Consider the following 11351-nt stretch of genomic DNA (forward strand, 5'->3'; position numbering starts at 1 on the left):
ATGGTTAAAGAAATTATTGGCACAGGACCACATAAAATTATATATGAGACAGGCAGGTTGGTTTCTATTATTTATTTTTATTTATTTATTTATCATATTTATACCCCGCTCCTCAGCCAAAAAAGGCTCTCAGAGCGGCTTACACTTAGCAAAAAAGACATTAGTGCTGTGCCACAAAATTCTTCCATATTTTTTCTACCATTCTTATTCAATTTGATAGAATAGAAATTAGGGCTGTGCACAGACCCCCCGATCCACTCTGGATCCCAATCTGCAACTTTTGGATCAGCTCCGCTCCACTTTGGGACGATCCGCCTCTGCGTTTCCCCTCCCCCCATAGACTTGCATTGAAAATGTAAAATGCCTGTAACTTTTTTAGTGTTCAAGTTAGAAACATGAAAATGGGGACTACGACAGCTTCTAAATAGATCCTTCGGCATGGCCACTTTGAAGAAAATTGGATCATCTGATTTTTGATGAATTTTTAAAAGATTCCACCCCCCCCCCCATTTATAGAAATGTACGTATCTCCATTATTTTGTAAGCTACACACATCTAACTGGCCACCAGGATAGCTTATAAATAGATTCTTATTCATGCCAATTTTGAAGGAAATCGAATCATCCCTGATTCTTGGTGAATTTTTAAGAGATTCCCCCCCCGCCCCATTTACAGAAATGCATGTATCTACGTTATTTTGTAAGCTACACACATCTAACTGGCCACCAGGATAGCTTATAAATAGATTCTTATTCATGCCAATTTTGAAGGAAATCGAATCATCCCTGATTCTTGGTGAATTTTTAAGAGATCCCCCCCCGCCCCATTTACAGAAATGCATGTATCTACGTTATTTTGTAAGCTACACACATCTAACTGGCCACCAGGATAGCTTATAAATAGATTCTTATTCATGCCAGTTCTGAAGGAAATTGAATCATCCCCTGATTTTTGGTGAATTTTTAAAAGATTTCCCTCCCATTTACAGAAATGCATGTATCTCCGTTATTTTGTAAGCTACACACATCTAACTGGCCACCAGGATAGCTTATAAATAGATCCTTGTTCATGACAATTTTGAAGGAAATCGGATTATGCCCTGATTTTTGGTGAATTTTTAAAGTTGAACCTAAATCAGAATCTTCCTCTCAGGTTAACCACTTCAAAAATGAACACAGGGAACTTCAAGATAGAAAATTATTAAACTGGGTGAGCGTATAACACATAGCTGTTCATGGGATAAACAACTCAGACCTTGCGTTGCCACGCTTGAGTCGTAATACTTCTAAAAACTTAAGTTCTTTCATGCCATCCACTCATTTCAAAGTGCTATAACGTGTTGGTTTTTCAAGATGCACCCACCCACACACCTCAAATAGAGATGCCGTTGAATAGATTATCCTTTCAGGGTCCGTCATAGTTCACACACTCCAGGGTATGCCCAGCCAATAGTTGTAATAACAATAACAATAATAATAATAATCACAACAAGAAGAATTAGAACAAAAAGGCTGTCTGACATTATTACCAGTATGTGAAAGTGGACGTGCCCAGTGGGACAGTAGACTGTGCCACCAGTCCTTTGGCTGGTCCTGTCTAGGTGCCTGCCTTTGAGAAGCCACATGACACATCAACTCGTGCAAGTCATTGGCTTCCACTGGTTCCCCTTTGGAGGGTTCTGATGACCCTTGTGGGCACTGGGCACGTCCACATGCTGTACAGGACATCATCCACTTGCACCACTGTATTCCAGTTGTCCACCAAGGTTATTGTGGGTACCTTGCAGTGCTGTGTTGCCTATCTGTTATTTTACTTTGTATATGATTTAAGGTTGTGTGTGTGAGTTTGCTGGGGCTACTGCTTCACCAATCCACTACACACTGAAAAAAGTCCGAGCCAAAGACAAACAAAGAAAAGTTACTAAGTATCTCTTTTTGCTTATCCCCCCCAACAACATTGGGATTGGAGGATGCTTCACATGGGCTGATCACTTATCATGATTGGGAGATGAAGCTGTCAATCTACGCTAAAAAAAGGTTCCTCCTTCCCACTTTACCCATTCAATAAAAATTAATTGCAAGCAAACTGCATGACAAAAAATTCTGAAAATCAAGACAAATGACCCGCAATCATCAATCTCTAAGCACAATAAGTTTCAGGGATCTAGCTTTAAAAACAAAGAAGTTATAGGCGTTTATTTTAGCTCAATGCAATCCTATGGAAAAAGATGCCCCAAATGGTGGACGGAGCTCCGAAAAGATGCAGAGCGCTCCGCAAATGATCGAACCGCTCCGCATCGCTCCGCTGCCCCCCCTGACCCTATTGTACAACCCAAAATGGAGCAGAGCACAGCCCTAATAGAAATTGCTTTCAAAAAGACATTCAGAGGAGGCAAAATTGCAGAGAAATCCCCATTGTTTTGAGCCGGGTTTTTTGTGTTTACCTTCCTTAGGAGCAGGTGTGAGTGTCCTGTCTTTCATTGTTCAATTATTTCTGCAGCACCCTGTCGCCTCCCCCTCCCCCTGCCTCCGGCTTCCCACACTTCAATGAAAGCCCAGAGGATGGTCTCATGAGGTAACTCCTCCTATGGAGCTTTTATAGATCAGGAAGCAAGTGAGGCTGCAGAGTGATGGAGACCTGTTTAATAGGAGGGCAAGAACCCTCCACAGCACTCTTGGCCATCTCACAGTGAAAATGTAAGCTTAAAAGCACTACCAAAAGAAAATCTAAGGAACCAGATTGAAACCAGAGAGCCAGGCTGTGTTCAGAAGATGCCTTAAACCTTGGCTTTAACTATGGTGAATAAAGCCAAAAGGCTTATTCACCACAGTTGAAGCCATGCTTTAAGGTGTTCTGAACACAGCCTGGCTCTCTGGCTTAACCACCATGGTTAAAGCCACGGTTTAAGGTGTCTTCTGAATGGGCCCAATCTGGTTTTTCTACGAAGAGCTGACTCGGGTTGTGCCCATCTCCCCAGACTAGCCTTATCACTTGGATGTCAGTAGTTCACTCCGTAGGACTGAGTTTTAGAAGGCTGCCACGTTTTGCAATAAGGCTTTCCAAGTGGTTCAAACTGTCCTCCCTTTGCTGTGGCAAAAGCAGTCAGTGATCATGTGCATTCACAGGGCTAGACAACAGGCCTCTGACTCCCATGGACCCACCCCTGCAATCTCATCCCACCAGAAGGCTGCACCTGCTCATCTACCTTGTTCTCAGCTTTCTGCTAAGGGCCTGAGTCCTTTGATCACATCACAGCTTCTGTCCTTTGGTCATATCACAATACTGCCAACTCACACCTGCATTGTGGAGAATGCAAAAAAATTGGACTTAAAAGAAAAAGAAAGAAGCTGTGCTACAATCCCTATCAGTGGTGAGCCCTACCTGTGAGAAACTGCTGGAGAATTTCTTCTCACCCTGGAGAAATTCTGCAAAATTATCTCTGCCCACAAATAGGGTGGAGAATTTTGAGAGGCCATTTGCAAACAGCTCTAGTTAAAACTGCATTGAAAGATCTTGATATATGTGTTCATGACTTGGCATTTATTTATTACATTTTTATACGTCTCATCAGCCGAAGCTCTCTGGGCAGCGCACAATTAAAAACCATAAAATATAACAAGAATAGATAAATGTAAAACATTATGTGTTAAAAAGGCAATATAAAAATCAGGTAAGTTAAAAACCAGGGAAGGCCTGTGTGAAAAGATATGTTTTCAGGAGGCATTTAAAAGATGTTACATTTTCCGCCTCCTGAACCACACGAGGGAGGTTTTCCGGAGGAAGGGTGCTGCTACAGAGAAGGTCCACCACTGAGGTTCTTCATGGCAGCATTCTGTTAATTTCAGAATGGCCACTAGGACCTCCTCTGAGGATCGTAGTTATCATCCATGTGTATATAAGGGAAAGCAGTCTGCTAGGTATGGTGGTCCCAAGTTGTTTAGGGCTTTGTAGGATAACAGCATAACCTTGTATGTGGCTCAGTAGCTAACAGGCAGCCAGTGGAGTTCTTTTAACACAGCTTTTATATGAGCAGAGCTAGGTGTCCCCGTGAGCACCCTAGCTGCTGCGTTCTGCACTACCTGCAACTTTCGAACCACACACATGGGTAGCCCCACATAGAGCACATTACAGTAGTCTAATCATGAGGTTACCAGTGCATGAATAACTGTGGCTAAGCTATCCCTATCCAGAAATGGGCAAAGTAGGCATACCAAACGAAGTTGATAATGGGTGTTCTGGGCCACCAAGGTCACCTGGACCTCCAGTGACAAAGATGGATCCAGGAGCACCCCCAAACTACAGACCTGCTCCTTCAGATAGAGTGCAACCCCATACAGAACAGGCAAACACCCCAATTCCTGGACCTCGGAACCACCAACCCACAAGGCCTCTGTCTCATCAGGATTCAGCTTCAGTTTATTGGCCCTCATCCAAGCCATAGAATCATAGAATAGCAGAGTTGGAAGGGGCCTACAAGGCCATCGAGTCCAACCCCCTGCTCAATGCAGGAATCCACCCTAAAGCATCCCTGACAGATGCTTGTCCAGCTGCCTCTTGAAGGCCTCTAGTGTGGGAGAGCCCACAACCTCCCTAGGTAACTGATTCCGTTGTCGCACTGCTCTAACAGTCAAGAAGTTTTTCCTGATGTCCAGCTGGAATCTGGCTTCCTTTAACTTGAGCCCGTTATTCCGTGTCCTGCACTCTGGGAGGATCGAGAAGAGATCCTGGCCCTCCTCTGTGTTACAACCTTTTAAGTATTTGAAGAGTGCTATCATGTCTCCCCTCAATCTTCTCTTCTCCAGGCTAAACATGCCCAGTTCTTTCAGTCTCTCTTCATAGGACTTTGTTTCCAGACCCCTGATCATCCTGGTTGCCCTCCTCTGAACACGCTCCAGTTTGTGGAGCCCAGAACTGGACGCAATACTCTAGATGAGGCCTAACCAGGGCCGAATAGAGAGGAACTCACGTGATTTGGAAGCTATACTTCTATTAATGCAGCCCAAAATAGCATTTGCCTTTCTTGCAGCCACATCACATTGTTGGCTCATATTCAGCTTGTGATCTACAACAATTCCAAGATCTTTCTCGTTTGTAGTATTGCTGAGCCAAGTATCTCCCATCTTGTAACTGTGCCTTTGGTTTCTATTTCCTAAATGTAGAACTTGGCATTTATCCCTATTAAATTTCATCCTGTTGTTTCAGCCCAGCACTCCAGCCTATCAAGATCACTTTGAAGTTTGTTTCTGTCTTCCAGGGTATTAGCTATCCCACCCAATTTTGTGTCATCTGCAAATTTGATCAGCGTTCCCTGCACCTCCTCATCCAAATCATTAATAAAAATGTTGAAGAGCACTGGGCCCAGGACTGAGCCCTGCGGTACCCCACTCGTTGCCTCTCCCCAGTTTGAGAAGGTTCCATTGATAAGTACTCTTTGAGTCCGATTCTGTAGCCAACTGTGAATCCACCTAATAGTTGTTCCATCTAGCCCACTTTTAGCTAGTTTGTTAATCAGAATGTCATATGGTACTTGTCATGTGGTACCATAACTGTATCTAAGCACTGGTTCAGAACATGCACAGCCTGTCCCGATTCAGATGTTACAGAGAAATAGAGCTGGGTATCGTCAGCATACCAATGACACCTTGCCCCAACATTGCTATAGGCAGGGTAACCAGATCCACCAGGAAACCCCGGAGACCTACCGAAAAATGGAGGTCTCCAGGCCAACTGGGACTGGGCCCCAATTCAACAGGGGAAAGGGCTGGAAGACACGTTCCCGGACTTCCAGGAACGGGGGTTCCAGCCCTCCCCCGCCACCGATCTAGCACAGCAGAAGGTTAGATCAGCGTTGGGGGTGGGGACTGGAAGATGCGTTCCCGGGAACGCATCTCCCAGCCCCCGCCTCCCCCCAGTGCCGATCTAGCCCTTCTGCTGCGCTGACGTGATCGCGTCAGTGCAGCAGTTCGCTCCCCGTGCCAGCCAGCTGGGCAAGGCCCAGCCGGCCAGGATGGGTAGCAAACACGAAGCCCTCCCCCTTGTGTCTTGTTGCATGCAACGAGACCCAAGGGGCAGGGGTCAGTTCGCGCCCCAGCACCTGCAACCCAGACCACCCAGGCGGCAGACACCGCTGGCGGCCCAGACCAGGTGGCGAAAAAGGACAGCAGCAGAGGTACCGGGAGGCCAGTGGCTGCTGCTGCTGCTAATGATAGTGATGATGATAACGGTGCTGAAAATGATAATGGATGCTGATATTGATAATGCTGCTAATGATGGTGAAGCTGCTAATGATGGTGATGATGATAATGGTGATGATCGATGCTGATGCTGATATTGATAATGTTGCTGCTGCTGCTAATGATGGTGATGCTGACAATGGATGCTGACCGAGGCCACACCCCCTTTGGGGCTAGCCATGTTGGGGTGGCCATGCCTCCTGAGGGCAGCCATAAATATGGTCACCCTAGCTATAAGGATGCTTTAAGGTGGATTCCTGACTCGATGGCCTTATAAGCCTATGCGGCAGGGTCTTGCTATTTACTGTTTTACTCTGTACAGCACCATGTACATTGATGGTGCTATATAAATAAATAAATAATAATAATAATAATAATAATAACTCCCAACGGCTTCATACAGATGGAATTATAGAATAGTAGAGTTGGAAGGGGTCTATAAGGCCATCGAGTCAGGAATCCACTTTAAAGCATCCCTGACAGATGGCTATACAGCTGCTTCTTGAAGGCTTCTAGTGTGGCAGACCCCACAACCTCCCTAGGTCATTGGTTCCATCATCGTACTGCTCTATATGATGCATCTTACTGCATCGTACTATTATATTAAAAAACATCGGAAGAAAGGGGTGCCCTATGGCACTCCATAGTTCAACGGCCATGGGGCAGAAGTACATTCCCCCAAAGCTAATTTCTGGAACCGACCCCGCAAGTATGAGCTGAACCATTGTAAAAACAGTGCCTCCAACTCTCATCTCACGGAGGTATTCCAGGAAGTTGTGGTCAATGGAATCAATAGCTACTGAGAGATCAAGGAGTAGTAAAAGGATTGCACTCCCCTGTCCCTCCCCAGAAGAAGATCATCCACCAGGGTGACCATGGCTATTTCCATCCCAAAACCAGGCATGAACCTGGACTGGAATGGATCCAGATAATCAGTTTCATCCAAGAGCACCTGCAGCTGCACCTTGCTCAGAAAGGGGGTATTGGCAACCGGATGATAGTTACCATAAATCTCTGGGTCAAGGGAGGTTTTTCCCAGGAGTGGTCACAGCCCTGCCACCTTCGGTGGGCACCCCACCATCCCACAGAGATGCATTCACCACTCTCCTAATCCATCTGGACAGCCCCCCATGACCGGCTTGAATAAGCCATGATGGGCAAGGGTCAAGACAGCATGTGGTGGGTCGAACAGGTGCAAGCATCTTTTTGTACTGTTTGGATTCAAACGGTCAGAGACTTTGTGAGAATGGCTTCAGCCTTGACCAAGGCAAAGAAGATTATGTTTCTGATTCGGAGATGAAAAGAAGTTTAACTGATCAATGTGTAACTTAGGAGCTGCCATTACACATATTAAGCAGCCATCTCACATTAACCCCAAAATATAACTACCCATTCTTAATTAAGTCACACAGACAGGCACTAGCAAACACAAATCTTCATGAGTCACATCAGAAATGGCCCTATAACATATAGAAATGAAGGCATCCAAAATGGCTAATGTCTTTGGAAAGTCTAGGACTGTTGGGTTCTTATTTATAGTTAATTTAGGGTGACCATATGAAAAGGAGGACAGGGCTCCTGTATCTTTAACAGCCATGTAGGAAAGGGAATTTCAGCAGGTGTCAATTGAAGAGGGTGAAATTCCCTCTTCATCACAACAGTTAAAGCTGCAGCAGCCCTGCCCTCTTTTGTATCTGGCCACTCTACTATAGCTAGTGTAGCTTTAACTGTTGTGATGAAGAGGGCATTTCACCCTCTTCAATTGACACCTGCTGAAATTCCCTTTCCTACATTACTGTTAAAGATACAGGAGCCCTGTCCTCCTTTTCATATGGTCACCCTAGTTAATTCAAAGCGCCTTAAAGGGAAAAAAATCCCAATGGTAAATGTGTCTTCATTATATATAGCCTCCATTGTTCTTCAGAATTTGAGAAAGCTAAGCAACTGGGGAAAAAAGAGCAGGTGGTTGTGGTTAAATTGCATATAGGGTTTCATCTATTTTTTCTGTGGATGTTAATGTATGTTAGTCTATTCGAGAGTCCCTAGAGGCTTTAATATCTCCCCCCAAACTCCACCAAGGCTGGGAACAGAGCAGGGTAGTTGGCAAACTTCGTGGAGTTACTGGAATATTAGAGTCTTGATTGACAGGTCCCCTGACTGAATCTGTGATACACTTTCTATTTTTATCTTGATCCTGAAAGCTTAGTTTTATAGAAAGCTGCAGGCTTGGTTCTTAGCATTGATTCAGTCCCTGAGGATTTACATTCCCATAGAAACCTTTGACTCTTTCCCCAACCTCCAGGCTGCCTACGAAAGCCGCCTCGAGATTTGTTGATTGTCCTTCTCTCATTGTTGAACTTATCTTTTTCTCACAATGCAAGACTTACCTAATCCTTCCTTATCAGCCTGGAACTTGTAAGGCTACCCACAAAGTGCTTGCCATTTTACTTTGCCTGTTTAAAAATGCTCTTTCTTTCTTTCTTTCTTTCTTTCTTTCTTTCTTTCTTTCTTTCTTTCCTTCCTTCCTTCCTTCCTTCCTTCCTTCCTTCCTTCCTTCCTTCCCCACAGGCCTTCCAGAACAGTTCACAATACTTCATAATAAAATACAACACTAAAAGCATGGCAAAATATAATAATAAAGTAAACAAACTCCATTAAAACAAAGACCATAAAACTATGAAGGGCCAGAGTCCAGCAGCGTTCACTGAGCTTAAACCCAGGCTGTACCCACTTTGCTGAAACCAAGCAGCTGTGGGTCCTGCATGGGAATCTCATCTCAAAAGGCAGAATATAAATGTGTTGAATAAAGAAATGCGACAAATAAACCAATGGGCCTAAATGCTTTCCAAGCAAAAGGCAAAAAGGTATTCTTGAAGCAAGACAAACGGGCTTCCCTGGGCAGGGTTCCATAGTTATGCACTTCCAACACACTGCACTGAAATTTCATGTGGTTTGATTTTTGATAGGAAAGACACCATTTCAGTGCAGGAGGAGGAGGGGGAAATTCTACCTTCCATTCTTATGCACATGTTTGTGCCTGTTGATAGCCATTGTGCCATAAATTTCCTGCTATTTATGCACCTGTTTTAAAGCTTATTATATTTTATTTTTACTTTTACTTCTTCACTGCATGATGCAAACCCATCAAAGATCACATAGTCATAGGCATGCACACGGGGTGTGCCTGGTGTGCCCAGGCACACCCTAATACCTGGGGGGGGCAACCTCTGCTTCCCCCCCCCCACGCTCCCATGATCGGTGATGGTGTGCACTGCGCAGTGCTTTCCAAAAAATAAAGCAGACGCAGCAGCTCCCCATCCACTGCTGCTTCTGCCCCCACCCCAGCTGCTCTCATAATCAGTGACGCTCTCTAAAAAAATAAAGCAGGCACTGCAGCAGTGTGCCGTCAGGCTCCAGCTCCCATCCTCTTCTTCCCCCTCCCATTTCAAAAAATAAAGCAGGCACAGTGGCAGCGTGCCTCCACCAGCTCCCATCCTCCACTTCTCCCCCCTCCCATAATCAGCAACAGTTTCCAAAAAACAAAGCAGGGGCGCAGCGGCTGAGTGCCTCCACCAGCTCCCAGTCCCATCCCTGCCAGCCCACTGCCCGCTGGCTGACTTTCTTTAGCGGGCTGAAGGGGACATGAGCACTGCAGTGAGTTTTCTTCCTTTAAGACCTGGAGGAGTCCAGCCAGCGGACCAGCAGGGATGGGCAAGCTGGAGCCGCTGCTGCTGTGCCTGCTTTATTTTGGGGAAAGCGCCGCTGGCTGTCACCCTCATGAGTCACTGAACATGGTGGTAGCAGTGGGGTGGAAACGGAGCCCTCCCTCCCGTGAGGATATTAGGGAGGGTAGTTTCCTCTGGAAATAGCCCCCCAGCCCCTCTCTGTCCCTTCCCGTGATCCTTTCCCTCGCACGTGTCCAAGAAAGGTGCAGCCAGCCACTCAAAGCGGGCGCCACGCCTTGTCTCGCTGACCCTGCCTCTGAATGAAAACAATGAGTGAGACTTCTCCTGTACCACCAATTCTGCTCCAAGGTAGAAGAGAATAAATAATCACAACAGAAGGAAGGAGCTTTCTCACTTTATTCATCACAACTGCTAACACTCTTCTCCAGAACAAGCATGTATATATTTTGCTACCAACCTGAAATGGAGCCCAGATTTTTAGTTTGAATGAAAATAAAGTCCTTCATGACTGAACATTCAATAAATAAATAAAATTTCCTGGGGGCACACCCTACTTAAATGCGCTGCACATGCCTATACACATAGTGACATGATGAAGTATAGTGTCACACAGTCAATCGTATTTGGCTATGTGAGAAGATCACCAAGAGCAAATTAAGCCCTCCTATGGCCCTCATGCTCAGTGGGGGAAATAGATGAAGGCATCAATGTTGCGATATTCCCTGTTTTGAAATACTGCACTAGCGATTGAAATACTGCACTACCACTATACTGGTAACCATTGATGCATAGCAAGGCTTTCACCCCAATCTACTGATGGAGTTCCACTTGACTAGCTGAGGCAGAATGTGGAGAGGAATGTACATTCTGATGTACATTTAAATGCACACCCAAAGGAAAGCAATGCAAGTGTTGATCGACAGCAGCTACATTCAGATTGCAGCCCACTGAACATATTGCAGAGCAGAGAGCTGGTATCTGTTACCCAGATATTGAGCAGATTTCATAGAATCATAGAACAGCAGAGTTGGAAGGGGCCTACAAGGCCATCGAGTCCAACCCCCTGCTCAGTGCAGGAATCCACCCTAAAGCATCCCTGACAGATGGTTGTCCAGCTGCCTCTTGAAGGCCTCTAGTGTGGGAGAGCCCACAACCTCCCTAGGTAACTGGGTACATTGTCGTACTGCTCTAACAGGAAGTTTTTCCTGATGTCCAGCCGGAATCTGGCTTCCTGTAACATGAGCCCGTTATTCTGTGTCCTGCACTCTGGGAAGATTGAGAAGAGATCTTGGCCCTCTTGTGTGACAACTTTTTAAGTATTTGAAGAGTGCTATCATGTCTCCCCTCAATCTTCTCTTCTCTCTTATTATACCCACATATTCTGATGCATGCAGAAGCCTGCTTGTAGGCATTAAACTTGTTAGCTGGATTG

The sequence above is a fragment of the Elgaria multicarinata genome, chromosome 9 (assembly GCF_023053635.1).
Source record: "Elgaria multicarinata webbii isolate HBS135686 ecotype San Diego chromosome 9, rElgMul1.1.pri, whole genome shotgun sequence".
In the NCBI taxonomy this organism is placed as follows: Eukaryota; Metazoa; Chordata; class Lepidosauria; order Squamata; family Anguidae; genus Elgaria; species Elgaria multicarinata.